The sequence below is a fragment of the Triturus cristatus genome, chromosome 7 (genome assembly GCF_964204655.1).
Source record: "Triturus cristatus chromosome 7, aTriCri1.1, whole genome shotgun sequence".
Lineage (NCBI taxonomy): Eukaryota > Metazoa > Chordata > Amphibia > Caudata > Salamandridae > Triturus > Triturus cristatus.
Window position 1 is genome coordinate 27142103 of NC_140590.1, and position 18353 is coordinate 27160455.

At 47.0% G+C, this 18353-nt stretch overlaps 1 protein-coding gene across 2 annotated transcripts in view; it reads left to right on the forward strand.

The window, feature by feature from the left end:
* Positions 1-18353, forward strand: part of LOC146808724 (cell adhesion molecule CEACAM18-like) — a 383945-nt gene that overhangs the window by 218554 nt on the left and 147038 nt on the right. The gene's annotated exons all lie outside the window — the stretch shown is intronic.

The following is an 18353-nucleotide window of genomic DNA, read 5'->3' on the forward strand; positions in this document are numbered from 1 at the left end:
CCATGCGTAAATAGTCGATTTGTACAAGACACTGAGAGGATAGTGAACACATGTTTAAGTTATTCATAATAGATGATCTTAGTTCTATAAATGATATGTTCTTGTACTTTGTGTAATGTGCAAATTACATTCCAGATTTCTGACATGTTGATTTCCACAGAAAGAGAAGTGTGTGGATATATCTTCGTTATTTGTTGATACATAGTCATAGAGATCTCCCTTCATGACTATGTTGTAGAATGATGATGTTGTGGACTTTGTGTCTCAGACACTGGACCGGAATGGCCTTAGTTTTAATGTGTGAAATATTTGTGAAGTTCATAGCTCCACTGTTGTTTGTGCTCTCACTGACTGATTACATGTGTAGGCGAAGTCTATGTATTATTTGAGCCATTCACAATGGTCTAGCATTTTTGGTGGTGACCAAATATATTATGTTTTGTGTGCTATGCACACTGTTATGACCACAGGTGACCCCTCATCTTGTATACATGGGACTAAGATGACCAAGCTAGGCATCCACTGTCAACTTAGGTTTGATACATACAATGCAGTGTTGGTGTGGACAGCCAGACCATTATGAATTGAGTATGTCCTGAGCTGTAGGTGACATTTGTAGCCCTGTCAATATGTCCCGCTACTGGCCAGTTATAGTTGGACATTTTGATAATGTAAATTGTAAATCCGGTTTTGTAAAGCTCTAACTACTCACCCTTACGGGTCTCAAGCTGCTGGGGGCCATCGTAGAAATTAAGTGAGCTATTGTCCAGAGTCACATGGTGCTGGGCTGATGTGCTGCCGGAGCCAGGGATCGAACCGTGAGCCCTGTGCTCCAAAGTCAGCTGCCCTGGCCGCTGCACCACACCTCTCCATTATTAACGTAGTTCACTGCGTCCTTTGGAGGATGTTGTAACTATGTAATGTAAGTGGATGAAATGTCTTCAGTGTCCTCACACCTATTTGAACAGTTTTTTCAGCATGGACAAAGGTAGGCAGAGGAGACGTTGCCAGAGACGTTGAGGATACAGCTGGCAAGAGTGGCTCTGGTCAGGATACTGACAGCGACAGAGTCACTGGCACAGAGGGTGAGGAGCGTGCCCAGGAGTAGCAACTTTCAACCTCTTCATCAGATTCTCCCTCCAGTGGCGGCTCTGTAAAGGTGGTGGAAAGTCCAGGACTTGAGACTAAATCAACCTTGCCCTCCACTTCTGCTCCCTTATCCACCCTCCCTGCTGGTCCACACAAATTAGTCCAGCTCCATAACCGTAAGGTGCAGAACGTCTCCTTTGGCCCAGGCACCTAATCCCCTGCCCCCGTGGCCCCAGCTGCCTTGAGTGAGGAGGCTTTTGAACTCCTGAGTCTCATCTCTGTTGTGCAGGATGTACTGCTGAAGGCCCTCCAGGGCCACTCCACTGTAATGGCCCAGATGCTGGAGTTCCTGGAGGAAATTCACAGTAGTATTTCTATACTACAGAGGTCGTTTGACGCTCTGGCCTCCTCACTGATGGCACCCTTCCCCTCAGCCAAGTCTTCCAGCTCTCCTCCTGCCTCTTCCCAAAGCCAAAACCCTGTTCTCATACCTTTCCCATCCAGACGCAAACATAAGCAGAGACGTAGTCCAACAGCCACATGCACCACAACACTCCCCAAACGCAGAAATATTGACATACATGAATCCACCGGACAGACACTCACCACCCTGACCAGGGCCAACCAACATATACAGACTGAGCATGCAACAACAGACACAAGCCAGACGCAAACAGTATCAGACCCCCAGACACTTGCACCAACCACAGGCACACCCACAACAGTGACATACAGTCCATCAACCTCCCAGAACCCACCCCTTGCCACTCCAACTGCCCAGGATCGCATGGAAGCCCCTCCTGTACATGGTGATGTTCTTTATGGTCCAACCTCTGCCCCACCTTCCTTTGACAAACCAACCTCAGTTTGCCTTAGTTTGTTGTTTTGAGGTGCCTGGCCTGCCCACTAGATGCCCTTTCCTGTGGAGATTCCTCAAGCATGTCATGTTCGGCAGGTACTTTGATGCAGCCATGTGCTCATGCACTTTGGAACATTGGACTGGCCATTGGCCTTAAAACGTGGTTAACTGTAATAAAGGAGTGTTATTTTTTTTTTTTAATTTAGTTAATTCTCCCTTCCTGTCTTTTATGTCGTTTTAGATGTATCTAGTACCTGTAGTACATTTTTGTACTCTGATGTAAATTTGAAGGGTTTTGGGGTTCGTGGTATTTGCAATGTGACCTTTGTACATGTTGTGTACTTCCACTGAATCGTAGGACATGTTCATGGTATGGGCTAGTGTCCTGTAGACTGACTGATTGTGTCTTAGCAGTGTGTGTTTTTGCATTAGGTCTGTATTTCTTTTTTTTGATGGTCAGCAAGAATTTGCTTACTCTGCTCCCATTGATGTATGTTGCTTATGTGTTGGTATTTTGCGTACTCGCAATGCTTGAAAAATTCACTCGCCCACTCGCATTTGCAAGCAAGATTTAATTAGTACGAGCTATTTTTAGGTTCTACTCACCTTGCCTGGCAAGTGGGAAGATAAACTAACTTTGGACCTCTGTCTCTGAAAGGAGAGCAAATGTGACAAAATAGCAAGATGTAAAGGCATCTTTATTGCTCACGAAGTGAATGAGCAAAAAAAATGCCTTTAAATCTTGTTAACTTGCCACATTTGCAGGTCTAGTAACAATTCTATGATTTTTCGAGCCCTGACTCAATGTGTCCCTCAAGACATGAAGTACTTCAGCATTGCTTAGGTTTGTGTGCATCTGCATATACATGTGTGAAATGGCAGTATGTGCTTTTCGGCTACTAACAATTGATGTCTGAAAGATGCTAAGTTTGCTCTTTTTTTTGGCTGCTTTGCACTTTTCAAAATCCTACACATGTTGAGTTTATTTTTGTATAAACTTTCTAAAAGACACATCTGTGATTTATTTGGGCCAGTGCTTGTTTGACTGTCAGTGCATGTGGTAATTGGTACTACTGATTTGTCATTAATATTACAGAGCGAGTTTTGATGTGTGCATTGTAATGGGGTCATTATAAGGGACGCCTCTTATTCTGAGTAAGATTAACAAGGCCTCATGGTAGTTGTAGTCATTTCCCAGAGAGACATTAGATTATTTGGGTTATGTTGCAGTGGACGAATGGAGCTGAACGGTGGTATTGTGTCTGCGGACAAAGTTAGTTTCCCCGTTGTGTGTAAGATATATTCATGTGTATATTTAGAGGTGGGGGTATTGCGTATCATGGAAAATGCCAACATTACTTTCACTTTTGTGGGACTGACACGTGATCGGTGTAGACTGTGTGCATGTGTTGTTCATATGTTTGTGTCTTCGAGCGCGCTTTACGGAATGTACCACACAATTTTGAATGGGTGCTATGTGAAATTTGCACCTGTGAAAGTGTTAAATGCAGTTAAAGGAAAACTCCATTGTTTGTTTGCTGACGATGCATTCATTTAGCATGGGTCACAATAGATACATGGAGTGACGAGACTCACCAGCGACGTCGTCTTCAATGGGCTCTTCTTTTAGGTGATCAATGTGGTAGAGCAACAGCCTTACAGGTACTATAGCCTCCATGTCGGCACAGGATGTGTAGATGTGTGTAGAGCCGTTCCACCGCTTCTTGCCTGTAGGTGTGACGCTGTACTTCAGCCAGCTGAGATGCAACTCGTAATGGGAAGGGAGGTAGGAGTGGCGGAGGAAGCCTCATTGGCCCTCACCAGTAGCCCAGTGGTCTGAGATAGCCGGTGATGTCAGCTGAGCGACGGCAGTCCACAGCAAGCCTTTGGTTGTAACTCGTAATAGGGCGGTCAGGACGGACGGCTAAACCAGCATCGCCTCTCCGCCGCCTGGGCGGTCCATGGACTGCCAACCTCAAAATAGGCCCCTTTGTGATGATACTGTGAGGGATCCCACAACCCCTTTAATCCTTGCAGATTCTTTTTTCATTTATCATCTTTGGTGGCTTTTGGTTTACGGATAAAGATTTTGTGCTTGCTTCTCTTGAGTGTCTTTAAAGTAAAAGCAGCATATTAAGAGTAAGATATCCCACTATTAAAATGTTTCTGCTAGAGGTTTGGTTGTGCTGTTTCTTAACTAGGATTAGAGGAGTGCCTGCCATTGTGATTAAGTCCCTCTTTTTACCTCATCACCCCCAATTTTTGCTGACTGCGTTTTCTGCTTTTTAATCTCTGTATACTGGGGAACTGCTGTTAAGTCCCCACTTTACATGATGTGACTCCAAAAAGAGGGTAAAATTGGTTAAGCCTCAGTTGACATAGTTAACTGCCCTGTAATTCCATAACATATCATTCAGTAAAATACATCAATGGCATGAAAATTTAAACATCACCTGTAGACTGCAGCTCATATTATGATATTTCACTAGGGTCACAAAGAAAACATGGCATCAGACCTAAATGTGCAGCCTGACCGCTACAGCTTTTAAATCTGCAAGTGGACCTGTTGAAATGACCATTATTGACAGGAGAGAACCGTACTTTTAAATATTAAGTAGGTCATCCCTAAGTTGGCCTTGTAGCCCGCACGTCAGGGTGTAGAGTATTTAAAAGTGGCACATGCAAGACTATATTATTGCCATCTTCCTAAAGTGACAAGCCTCCAAAAGCTGTTTTCACTGTATAGACCTGTAACTAATCCTTTGAGGAAAACCAAAGTGCAATTTTGGCTTGGGATAAGCTTCAGAAATGATTCAACACCTGTTGTGTTTATTTAAACTTCAATTCAGGGGTGTAATTGGATTTCTGATAAATATACAGTAAATGTATCTTTTAAAATGTTAGCCTGCCTACTAGGCCTGGGCAGAATTTTCAATTCCGTCGGCGAAAACAGAGGATTTTTGGTAATTCGATATAACTCTTGTTAAGCAGAAATATTAATAAATTAGAATTCTGCCGCCTTGCCAGCGGAATAAAAAAATGATGCAGTGGTTTCTAAAGTTAGAAACCACTGCATACCACTCGGTACCCTTGCATACGCTGCAGTAATTAAAACTTATAATTAGCACAAAGTATGTAAGGGTGCTGAGTGATTTGAATTGGTTTCTAAACTTCAGAAACCACTGCATACCACTCGGCGCCCTTACATACTCTGCAGTGATTAAAAGTTGTAATCACTGCAGATTATGCCAGGGGCACCAGTTGGTATTTAGCTGCTCTATTTTCGTAACACAAAATGCATCCTTGCACCCATATTTTGATGAAAAGGTGCATTTTATGCTAAGCAAGCAGTTCCAAATGCCTACTCCACCCATTGCTGAATCTGGTGCAATTTTAATGTAATCACACGTGATTCTGCGGAATCAAACTCTGCGAATTCTGCACAGCCTTACTGCCTACCTGAAGCTCCAGTGAACTAATTAGAATTAGTTTACCAGCAGCTTCCTTCTGTCAGTGTTGACTCAACTTAGCTCAGGAAATTCAGTTAGAGAGGATTTGGGAACTTAATTAACTTGAAAGGGAGCAGAGTGAGGCCGGGCCATTCATAGTTTGTTGTAAAGAGAGAGCTGGGGGAAGAGAAAACCTATGATCCCAGGGTACAGTGTATCCAGATTTGCACCTTCCAACAGGACAGCCAGAACCAGATCCACCAGAACCAGTTTAGAAGCAGGGTACTGCTCATTTTCCTAGATTCGCCCCTGGCTGGAACACAAGCCACCTTCAATAGGAGAAGGGTCTGCCATGTTGGTTTAGGGGTGGACAGAATTTGCGTAGTCGCGTTCCGCAAAGTTCCGCAAAACAGTAAAAATCTCCGCGAGCACGCGGAATTCCGCAAGCTCGCAGAATTGCTTGTTCCGCCCATTACTCTACAGCTGTAACTTTGCCACCGCACCGGAAAGGCGCAGGGGTCCTTTGAGTAAGCTGTCCATCATAGTGGGGAAAGGGCGGGAAGACATTGCATACCGCTAGTGTATGTGGGGCTGGGCCAAACAGGTGGGGCTTCTATGCGAGTTCACATGCCTCTTATTTATAAAGGGCCAGAGCACGATCTGAGTAGCAGATGAGGAGAAAGATCCTCCTGGTCACAGGAACTACACAGGGATTGCGCTCGAGAAAGTCATGGATGCAAAGACCTCCATCAAGAATCACGGCTAATTTTTGACGGTAGATATGGAGAGAAAGCACACCTGCCCAGCCTCGACTGAGCTCAATATTTTTTTGGGCTGATTAATGCGTTACCAAATTTGAGCTTGAACTCGGGCACCTGCTTTATTTATATCTGTAAGTGCTTCCTGTTGAGGTTTAATTTTTGTGACAGGAGCATCGTGCCACAATTAATCCTGCCCAGCATATATATCCAAGAAGATGCCACCGTTTTGTGCAATACCTCTACTCAACTGAAGTACTTTCTATTGGCTAATCAGTAAGTGCTACCTCCTGCTTAGCCTCGACCATGCTCACGAATTCCACTACGCTGCGGATCGCGGAATGTTCAGCCATTACGGTTTCCCCCAGAGACGCGGAATTACCAAAATTTCGCAAATTCCACGAGCGGTTTGGAATTTACCGCCCAGGCCTAGTTTTAACTCAGAATATTATAACTTGGTAAAGTTTGCAGAACAGCAAACAGGATGTACTGCACAAGAGAGAGGGGTTGCCCCTAGAAATTCTGTGAACATTGATTGGAAGTGTCCAGTAGTCTTCCCCACCCACTCGCTATTAATTTGCACAGAAATTGTACCTCACCCACAGTTTTCTCTATTGTTAGAAATTGGTTGTGAGATTCTTATTATATTGTGATTTGATAAAGGAATTGTTTTGGTACTGACTGCTCAATACTTTACACACTTTTTCTTAAGTTAAGCCTGTCTGCTCTGTGCCATAAGCACCATGGGTGGAGTCTTGGCTTATTTATTGAACTTATGTGTTGGACCTGAAAATATTTTGAACTTATTACAATAATTATTGACATCTTAAGATAGGTGGATATGAAAATTTTTCATAGGCTATAAGATTAAAAATGACCAGCGTTCCGCATCAAATAGTTTTTATGTCACGTGATTTGGAATCTAAGGGCCTGATTTAGAGGATGGGTTACTCTGTTACAACGGTGACGGATATCCTGTCCGCCAAACTATAAATCCCATAACATCCTGTGGGATTTAAATTTCGACGGACAGGATATCCGTCACCATTGTGACGGAGTAACCTGTCCACCGAGATCTAAATCAGGCCCCAAGTTCTCTAGTTCCTAAAGGATCATAATTAAGGATCTTTGGAAGACCTGATATAGACCGCATTTTTATGTAGGGCCCCAAGACATATTTATGTGAGTCTAGGAGAACCACCTCGATAAGAAACCCAACGATTGTTATGTGACGCTCAATATCAATTCAGAATATAGATATAGTGTATCCTCAGGTGTCTGACCTTAAGTTCACCCTCTTTAGTGCCTGTGACATTTACTCCCAAGCAGTTACCATTAGAGCACCTTTTCCTTTTTCTTATTTACTCAGTTACACTATCACTCCGCACAAACTATAAATAAAACAACTTACATATTAAATATACCTTAGTGTTTGTCTTTCAAGAAAATGCAATAATTAAAGAAATAACGTTTATTAATGCAGTTATATTTGGTTTAGTTTCAGAATTTGTAATAATTGAGTCAATTGAACAAGAATGTGTAAAAATTAAATAATATTTCTTCGTTTTAGAATAATGTTATTATTTTTTTTTTTTTTTTTTTTTTTTTTTAAAACCTTTATTACAGTTTCAGAGACATACAAATATGGGCCTACAACCAACAGGCCGGCCGCTAATGCACACTATAAGCCTAGACACAGCTTAACAACCACATCGATGAAGCAACAAGAGAGCTACTGGAGTGCTAATCAACTCAGCCGGCCGCAGCCGCAGTCCATAGACAAGCAAAGAAAGGTTTCATATTTTTGAAGAAAACGAAAAACATCACACACACAAGGCAGAGGAGGTTAATAGCAGTAACATGTGCTCCCCGTATCGAAGGAGTGAACAAACCCAGGGAGAAAGAGGAGGGGGGGGGGGCAGGCAGAAGAAACCAAATGCGCATGTCGAAGGAGCATAGAGGAATGCGCGGGCTAGGGAGACAGAGCAGCATCCATCTCACGCGTCTGGGGCGGGGCGCAAATACCTCCACGATAGGAGTTCCAGGGACCCCACACCTTAATCCACTTCCCAGGCTTGCCTCTCGCCACATACACCGTTTTCTCTCTGAACATACACCAGTCCATGTGTTCCTTCCACGTTGAGACCGTTGGTGGCCTCTGAGAGCCCCACAGTTGTGCAATGTCACGCTTCGCTACCATGTAGCCCAGAGTCACCCACTGCGTCTGCATCACATTGTAATCAGTCGGCTCCCAGACATTCAGCAAACATCTCCGTGCCTCCGGCAACAAGGTAACATGCGTGACCTCTTCTAACACCGCATGCACTCTACACCAAAACCGAGTCACCTCCGGACACTCCCACAGGATATGGAGGAAAGTCCCCAGTAGTCCACAGCCTCGCTTACACAGACCATCCACCGAATACCCCATACGCATCAAACCAGGCCCCGTGACGTACACTCTATGAAGTATCTTAAGCTGGACGAAACGCAAGCGGGCCGGGATAGCCACCTCTTTCGGGGAGGCCACCGCTGACACCCAATCCTCGTCGTCAAGTTCCAAACCGTCGGCAATCCATGTCTCCCGCAGTGAGGTCAGCAAACCCATTCGATCATTGATAAGCTTCTTATAAATCAGCGAAATGGTGCTGTCCGGCACATAGCCGTCCAATACTCTGTCTTCCAACGGGGAGGACTCTGGAATAGCCGCCACGTCCGGGAACACGGAACACAAGGCATGATGAACCTGAGCATACCGAAAGTATTCCCTATCGTTCAACTGATATTCAGTTTTCAACATGTCGAACGTCTTAAATTTCCCTTTCGTCCAGAGATCCCCAACCTTGCTGATACCAATCATATCCCATTTCTCAAAGCCTTTCGTCGTACACAGATAACCCAAACGCTGGGAGGCGTACAATGGCGTTGCCCGAGTCAAGCGATCCCTCCACCCCATCGCCGCATTTGCTGCATGCCACACCTGCACCGCGACCCGCGTCAGGCCTGTCAATCGCGCATCAAGGGACCCCGAGTACAGTGCTCGACTATAATCCCCGCTTGGCAATAACAATTTGTCCATCTCAAAAGCCGGGTTCAAAGCAGGCCCATACATCCCGTGATTGACAGCAGCCAACTGGGAGGCCCAATAATATCGTTTAATATCAGGGAGAGCGACCCCTCCATCATACCACGGCAGAGTTAGCTTGGCAAGAGCAATCCGCGGCCGCCCATCCCAAAACAATCGACGCTGAAGACACTCCACCTCCCGAAAATAGCGTGCCGGCACTACGTCCACAGTGTTCTGTAGGGCGTACAAAAAGCGTGGCAGCGACATCATTTTGAACAACGCCGCCCGGCCGAGCGGCGAGAGCGGCAGCCGCCGCCAACCCGCCACATCCGCCCTTAGGCGCTGAAGGGGGGGGAGAAGATTCCGCTCATACCGGGCCACCGGGTCCAGGGTTATAAAGATTCCCAAATACTTGAACCCCGACTGCGCCACCTGGATGGGGCACCCCCGCGGAAGGGGGGGGGGCCTCCCCGGAGAGAACGTACACACAAGACTTAGCCCAGTTAATGACCAATCCGGAGTTTCGACCAAAGGAGCTCAACACATCCACCAATACAATGAGCGATTTGCGCGGAGATGCAAGATACAAGAGGATATCGTCCGCATATAGGGAGACACGATCCTCGTACTCCGGCGTCCATCTAAGGCCACGCATCGAAGGGTGCCACCGCAGCCACTCCGCAAGGGGCACCAAACAAAGCGCAAAGAGAAGAGGCGACAACGGACATCCCTGTCGCGTGCCCCTACCCAAAACAAAGGGGGCCGACACCCGTCCGTTGACCACCACCTGTGCCAGTGGGTTATCATAGAGCAATTTCACCCAACCGATAAACCCCGGGCCAAACCCAAACTTCGCCAATGCTGCCCAAATATACGGCCATTCCAAGGTGTCAAACGCCATGGTAGCTTCCAGGGACGCCAAAATGGCCGGCTCACGGATGAATGGCGCTCTAGCGAGGACGCCATGCAGTCGCCGCAGGTTCAAAGCGGTATTGTGATGGGGTATAAAACCGGGTTGATCCTGATGAATCAGGTCGCCCACGACCCGGATCAGGCGATTGGCCAGTACCTTGGCAAGGATTTTGGGCTCCGCGTTCAACAAAGAGATAGGCCTGTAAGAAGTACACCGATCCCGCGGCTTCCCTTCCTTATGGATAACAACAATAGTAGCAAGACGTTGGTCAGGGGGGAGGGAGCCCGCCACCTGTGCCTCAAGGAACATGTCCCGGAGATACGGCGCAATCTTATCTGGGCGCAACTTATATAATTCGATGGGAAGGCCATTAGGACCCATGGCCTTGCCAGAAGCAATAGAGCGAATGGCCAAAGCAATCTCATCCGGCGACGGGGCCGCATCCATCAATAATTTATCCTCATCAGATAGAGATGGCAGAGCAATGTCTTTAAGCAGCAGTCGAGAGTCTTCCTCCGATCGCTCAGAGACAGGAGAGTAAACCCCGTGAAAATACTCCGCAAAGCAATCAACAATATCACCGGGGTCCGTCACACACACACCATCCACCCTCTCAACAACCGGCACCACTCGACTCGCTCTCTCCTTCTTATCCAACCAGGCAATCAACTTCCCCGCCTTATCACCCATATCGTACAAACGCCCCTGTTGCTCCCTGCTCATACTCTTAGCAGATTCAGTAACCAGTGCCTTGTATTCGGCCTGCTTAAGCCCCAGCACATGCAGTCTGTCATCCGTAACACCTTGCTCCAAATCGAGCTCCAACTCGGTGATCTCATTTTCTAGTCGAACCACCTCATTCGCCTCGCATTTTTTGGTATGGGAGATGAGAGATAGAGCCTGGCCCCTGAGCACCGTCTTAAAGGCCTCCCAAAGGGAGACGGCGGAAGACACCGACCCCACGTTGTCGTTAAAATAGTGGTCCAGGAACTTAACCAGGTCTGCACGGATCGTGGGGTTTCGTAGGTACCAGGGGTTGATCGGTGCCACCCTCCCCTCCGCCCCCAAGGCGATATCTAAGTGTAGCAAAAGAGGGGAGTGATCAGATATACCGCGGGACAAGTGTCGCACCTCCCTAATCATCCCAGCTTGGGCCGCAGGCACTAGCATATAGTCAAGCCTCGAAAGACTACCGTGGGCCCCGGAGTGGAAGGTATATTGCGCTTGTCCAGGGTGTTTCAACCGCCAGCAATCTATCAGTCCCAGGGTATCCAGAAAGTCCCCCAGCCAGTTCTGGGCCCGAGGGAGGTCCCTAGGGGGGTGTCGATCCTCAACTCCGGAAACCACTGCGTTAAAATCCCCCCCCAAGACCAAAACCCCCCCCCCCGGGAGCCCAAGTAGCAGGCGCCCCAAATCGGCAAAGGTGGCCGTCCGCAGGCCCGGCGGAACGTAGACAGTAACCAGCGAAATCAACTTACCCTCCCATCTCCCCACCAGCGCAGTGTAGCGCCCTCTGTCGTCATGGAGCACCTCATCCACCTCCAACGGGAGAGAGGTCCTAACTAAAATGCCCACTCCCCTCGAGCCAGAGGTGAAACCAGAATGGGCCAGAAGGCGATATCCTCGCCTGTTCATGGCATGGAAAGAGTTCCCTATGAGGTGCGTCTCCTGCAGAAACACAATGTCAGGCGAGATACGTTTCAAGAACTGCAGGACCACCCCCCGCTTTATCCTGTCCCCCAGCCCATTCACATTCCATGAAAGAAGTCTCAACCCCTTACCCCCCATCCCTCCCAGCACAAACCATCCCCCTCCCAGAGAGCACAATCATAATAGCACAACAGAAAACATTACCCCGCCTTGTGATGCAAACAAACAAACCCCAACTCCACCCCATCAACCCCAACAAAACTCCCCCCTCCCTGCACCCCTGCGTGAGCCCAAACAGCCCCCCCAACGTGCAGTGTGCCTGTCGCCCCAATACGAAACTCACTACAAAAAGGACAAAAAAAAAACCCAGAAGGAGGAAAGGGCCCCAGCAAGCCCCCCGCAACCTCCAAATACCAAAGGGCAAAGTGTTACAAACTGGAGTCCAGTGCAGCCACGGGTGCAAAACGATACCAATCCATAGCCAGGATCCCAGTTCCATTCCTACTCCGTCGAACACTCTCTGCTCTCCGCCATCCGACCTTCCCGACCTCGACCCCTAGGTAGGGCATCCAGCCACTCTCCCACCGCCTCCGGCCGGTCGAAGAAATGTGAGCGACCCTCTAACTCAACCCGCAGCCTAGCCGGGAATAGCATCGCATATTTCAGATCCATGTCCCTCAAGCGCCGTTTGATGGCCAAAAATCCCAACCGTTGCTTTTGAACCGCTTGCGTGAAGTCTGGGTAAAAGCTAACAGTAGAGTTCTCAAACTTTAATGGCCCAGCCACCCTCGATGCCTGAAGGATAGCATCTCTATCCCGAAAGTTAAAAAGTCGGGCAATGATAGGCCGCGGGGGAGCACCCACCTTGGGCGCACCACCTGGAATCCTGTGGGCCCGTTCCACAGTTTAAGAACTTGCTCAGCCCCTTGGGTGCTAGATGAGTCACCACTAGATCCTCCACAAAAAGATCTGCAGCAGACTCCTCCGATCGTTCGGGCACCCCGATAATACGGACATTATTCCGCCTGGCCCTGCTTTCGGAATCCTCAAGGTGACGATCAGTCAGGGCACTGGCGAGCTGCAACCTCCGCACCTCCGTCTGCAAAGCGGCCACATCCACAGTTAGGCTCGACGCCGCTTGAGTCAATGAGTCGACCCGGTCATTTGTTTTGGACAGGTCCGATCTGACCAAAGTCACATCAATCAACACCGAGTCCAATTTATTAGCCAAGGTATCAAATTGCTGGTTCACATTCGCTTTCATCTCCTCAATGGCCCCCATGACATCCAGCAGAGTCAATTCGGATGATGCGCCCGAGGCCTCCTTGGGCGGCTCAGGCGATTTATGTGATCCACTAGGGGATCCCTTTGGCTGCGCATAGCGGTCCATGTTGTTGGCCTGGGAATAAGCTCCCCTCCGGGTAGACTTGGGTTTCAGCTTGTCGCCGTCCACTCTCGCCGCCATCATCAGCGACCACCAAGGTCAGCACCCTCCAGCACCCGGAGGAAGGCAGGCGACAAGTGCAGGAGATCTGGGCCACCAACTGAAATAGGCCCGTTTACAGTTCGAGAGGCAGGCTATGCACTCCGTCCTCGGCACTGCTCACCCAGAGTCCCGACGTCAGTTTCGGCAGATCAACTCGAAACCGAAAGTGAAAGCATGGGGTCCGTGGCAGGCCCAGACTGGCATGCCGCTGTTGTTCACTTCGCACCCGGGCACCTCACCAACTCGAGTTCGGGACCAAGGCCGGAGAAGGCCGCAAACTTCAGATCGCCACCAGTCCGGTTCCCGGAGTCCAATTTCGATTTGGAAAACGAGTGGCACCTTAGCGCAAGATCATAGACAAAAGCCCGTCTAAAAAACCAGGATTATGACAGGATAGACGTGGGAGGTTGCGGAGGCCCTCGGGAGCCACAAGCCTACGTGGCCATCTTGGTTGCGCGCTAGGCTCCTCCCCCCAGTTTATTTATTTTTCATTTCAAATAATCAACAGCATTTACAAATAGCATTAGGGTAATTACTTAATAAAGGCATTTGATGTTATGGGTAGATGAGAGAAGCAAAGGTAATACGAACTGAAGTTGGGAAAGCAAATGTATTGGGAAATAGAGGTATGAGAAAGAAAAATAGTTATAGTAATGACACCCAGCAGTTTCCTAGTATGCAAAATGAAAATAATTTAGTATCAGTATCATAAGTCTTTATTTCGACCTGTAAGGCCATAAAAGCACAAATAAAATAGATACAATGCATTACATACAACTTGCTGATGAGATCCATAAGGCTATGTAAGACCGAATAATACTTTGATAAGTATATGAATTTTCTATCTAGGTTTTTAGGTTGGCGACGCAAACTCCTCTACTCGCCAGCCTACAGAAGGTTGTGCAATATACACACAACATATGGCCTTTACATTAGCCACAAAATAGTGATCAGTAAAGTGCATGTGAATTGACAATGGGGCAAGTTTTAAAAAAGGACATCTCCACTCAGATATGGTCTCTTTATAAGATACGAAAGCAAAGCCTTTGGGCAGCACGGTGTTAAAATTTAAAAAGGCCATCTCATTAAAAAACATTAATAATGTCCGGAAAAAATATAAACATTGAAATTTAAAAAAGAATCCGTATGATCCTATTGAGCCACCGACTTGGCTTACAGTTCCTGAGAGGGAGAAATTGCACGTGCAGAGCTTCAGCTACAGCTACAGTAAGGTTGTTTGCTGGAGATTGCGGTCATGCAAACCAGACAGGACTCAAATGAAGCAGGGGCTGATTCTGTTACAGGAAAAAAGAAAGAAAAAAAAAAGCCAAGCTTTTTACAACATCTGGTTTAAAAAAGAGACAATTAAAACAAGCAGCATTTTGTTAAGCACTTGATGATTAAAATTTAACGTAGAGAACGTCAATTGATTTCATTCATTAAAGGAAAGAAAAAGTACCGGACCCGGTTAGCATGATAAGTAGTACTGGACTGGGCAGGCCTATAAGCGCTTCTTTATGATAGCTCTACGAGTACATCACATGGAGAATAAAAAGCGCAAAATGGCAAACACAATGGGCATATCTGTATCATACTTAAATAGCCTGAACACCTCACAACAGTGTCTAGACCCCAGGTTCCTACATAACTGTAACAGCCAACGGGACCTTGCCCTCCTATAACCTTGGCAAAAAAATAACACAGTTTTGTCTACGTTCTCACACACTGGGCAAACCGGGCTGGGAGCGTCCGCCCACTTATTAGTAAATGAACGAAGCAGGAGTACGCCGTGTCTAAATTAGAGGAATAGCTTCTTCGCTGGGAGCGGCTGAATTTCGTCCAGCACCGATTCAAGCCTATATTGAGCTTTTACTTCCACAAACCTGAGGGTTAAACAACCAGGCGTGGTCCCCCGCTAAAGCTGGGCCAGTTTGTATTCTCTACAGGACTCTAAAGGTGCCTTTCTAGGGGTCGCGAGGCAGGTTTCTTCTGGAGTGTTCCACAAATTGCCCCTCCTCGTTGCCTCACAGGTGCTCCTAATGTATTTCAGCCATGGGAGTTTTCCTGCACCTTGGAGGCCCAAAACTTCTCTCAGCTTGTTCCTATACAGGACCAGTTCGGGAGTGCTCCACTGGCATCAACAGAATATAAGAGGTCTAAGGGCTACTTCGTCTGCAATAGGTCTGATCCCGAGGTCCATTCTGAGAGGAGTTAGTGGGGTGCTAGAGGGGAGGCCCAGGAGTTGCCTAGCGAAGGTGTTCCCTGTGAGCAATAGAGAGCATGATGAAAACTGCCCCAAATTTAAGCTCCATACAATGCGGCACCCCTAGTCTGTACCTTATAGAGTTCTACCGCAGGGCCTACCAATTTGTGAGTGCAGCTCTTATAAGCGTTTGAGATACCCCCCGCTGTGTGGGCCAGCTTCAGACTTGCTTTATTTATTTGTGCCACCCAGTCCATTTACTCAGTAAGCATAATCCCCAAGTACTCAAAGATAGATACCCTCTCTAGTGGCCTTCCTTCTAGACAGGGATTTGTGCGTGTGCTGTTGTTCGCATTAAATAGCATATACTTTGTTTTTTGAAGGTTGATCTCCAAACCCTTGTTTCTACAGAAGACACTAAAGACATCAAGTGCCCTTTGAATTCCCATAGGGGCTGTCGAGAACAGGAGGGTGTCATCTGCATACATCATAGCTGGTATTTTGCGGCTCGCTAGCCTGCGGGCATCAATATCCTTTCTGTTATAACTTGCCACTTGGTAGGTTCCAGGTTCCCCCCTCCCCTTACCGCCATTTGGTACAGAGGCATTTGAAGCGTGTCAGACATCTTGGAGGAGAGAAGAAGAGCTCTCTGCCTATTAGCCAGACAATATCCCCCTAGCCCACTTGCCACGCACCTGTACATCAAGGGGAAAATAACAGTAATCCACCCCTGTTTAAAGCTGCAGAGGTACTAGAGAGACTATACAGTGGTGGGGAGTATCTGATAATGGCAGGGGCAGGAATGAGTCAACCCCCACCATTCTTGAATGAATTAGGAGAACCTGACATCCCCTGGAAAAGATGGGAAGGTATTTTTAAATCTTACCTGATAGCCATTGGGGGTGGGAACTTCTCTAACATTAGGAAACAGCATATACTGTTACATAATTTAGGAATACAGGGAAGGAAAGTTTATGAGGACATAACAGGAAGATTGGTAGAGGACGAGGTTCAGGATGAGGATGAAGGGGTTGATGTTTATGAATACACATTGCGAAAATTAGAAGCACATTTTAAAGTGAAAATTAATGTGGTTCTAGAACGACACAAATTTTTCAAAAGGGTGCAAAGGAAAGAGGAGAAAGTGTCTTCCTATATAGCTGTGCTGAGAGGAATGGCAGCTACATGTGAGTTTGGGGCGCTTACTGATTCACTAATCCGAGACCAATTAGTAAGGTGCACCAATGAGGAGAAGGTGCAGGAGGAGTTACTCACAAGGAATCCGGATCTGGAGGAAGCCATAAGCATAGCGAAAGGTCTGGAACATACAGCTATATGTATGAGAGAGATGAAGGTGTCAGAAGAAAGGAAAGAAAAATCCATGTCTAAAGAGGCATTGGACGGGGAAGCCGTTTGCAAAGTGGAGAACAAGTACAGAGAAGGGGTGAGCAACAACATGGAGGGCCTCAAATGTTTCAGGTGTGGGAACCACAATCACTTGGCCAACAATTGGCGATGCCCGGCAAGGAATGTCACTTGTAGAAGGTGTAACAGGAAGGGTCATTTTGCCAAAGCGTGCAATGTAAGCAGCACAAAGGTACACATGGTGGACAACTCAGAAGAAGCAGTGGGGGAGGAGAAAAATTTTATTTGTCAGATAGAGGAGGAAAGTAAGGAGGAAAATACACAGTACCCCACTTGTGAGATAAGACTGGATGGAGAGAAGTTTAAAGTGTTTGCTGACTCGTGCTCTCCGTTTACTTTAATAGACAAGCAAGTGTTCAGGGAAAAATTTGCCAAGCATAACATCATATTAGAGACAGCGGATATAGCCCCCTCAGGGTATAACAGAGTACCTATCCAGTTGGAAGGGATGGTGAGAATGAGAATATCCTTCAAAGACAGGCACACTGTGGGGAAGGTATACGTGACTAGAGAAGGATCAAGTCTTTTAGGGTGGAAACATCAGAAAGAATTAGGAATTAGGCTCGATCCAAACAACCAAGAGCAGGTACTACTCATAGATTCCCCGGGTGTGGGGTCAAACCTGGTAAAAGAATTCCCAGAAGTGTTTAATGAAAAACTGGGGGTACTAAAAAACTACATGCATAGGATAGAGCTCAAGGAAGGGGCAACACCTACAGTACACAAAACACGCTCCATTCCTCTGCTTATGAGAGAGCCCTTAAAAATGGAATTGGAGAAGTTGATCGAACAAGGGGTCATACAAGAAATAGAATGCTCTGCATGGTTGGCGCCCATTGTAATTACGAGTAAGGATGGAGGGAAAAGCATTAGGCTATGCGTTGACTTGAGGGCGTTGAACGCTAACATTGTGGTGGACAGGCATCCCCTCCCAAGGATACATGAAATGTTGAGTACATTGCAGGGAGCCAAGTTTTTTAGTGTGCTCGATCTCTCATCGGCCTACCACCAAATCAGGCTGCATCCCGGGTCCCAACCATTGACCGCTTTCACCACACCATTTGGCAACTATACATTTTTGAGAATGCCATTTGGGTTGGCGTCGGCGGCAGCAGCGTTTCAAAGAGCTATGCAGCATGTGTTGAGGGGTTGTCCTAAGTCAATGTGTTTTCAGGACGATATATTGATTTATGGGTCAAGTGACACAGAACACGATGAAAATGTGAAAAGGGTGCTCAGGTGTTTGAGAGAGGTAGGATTCACCACAAAGGAGAGAAAATGCAAAGTGGGTGTAACCACAGTGGATACTTAGGGCACACCATCTCGGAGGAGGGGATAAAGCCCAAAATAGACTTGGTGGAGGCAGTAAGAAAAGCACCCATGCCATCTTGCAAGGAAGAAGTACTTTCATTTCTGGGGTTAGCCGAGTACATGGCTAAGTTCATTAAGAATTT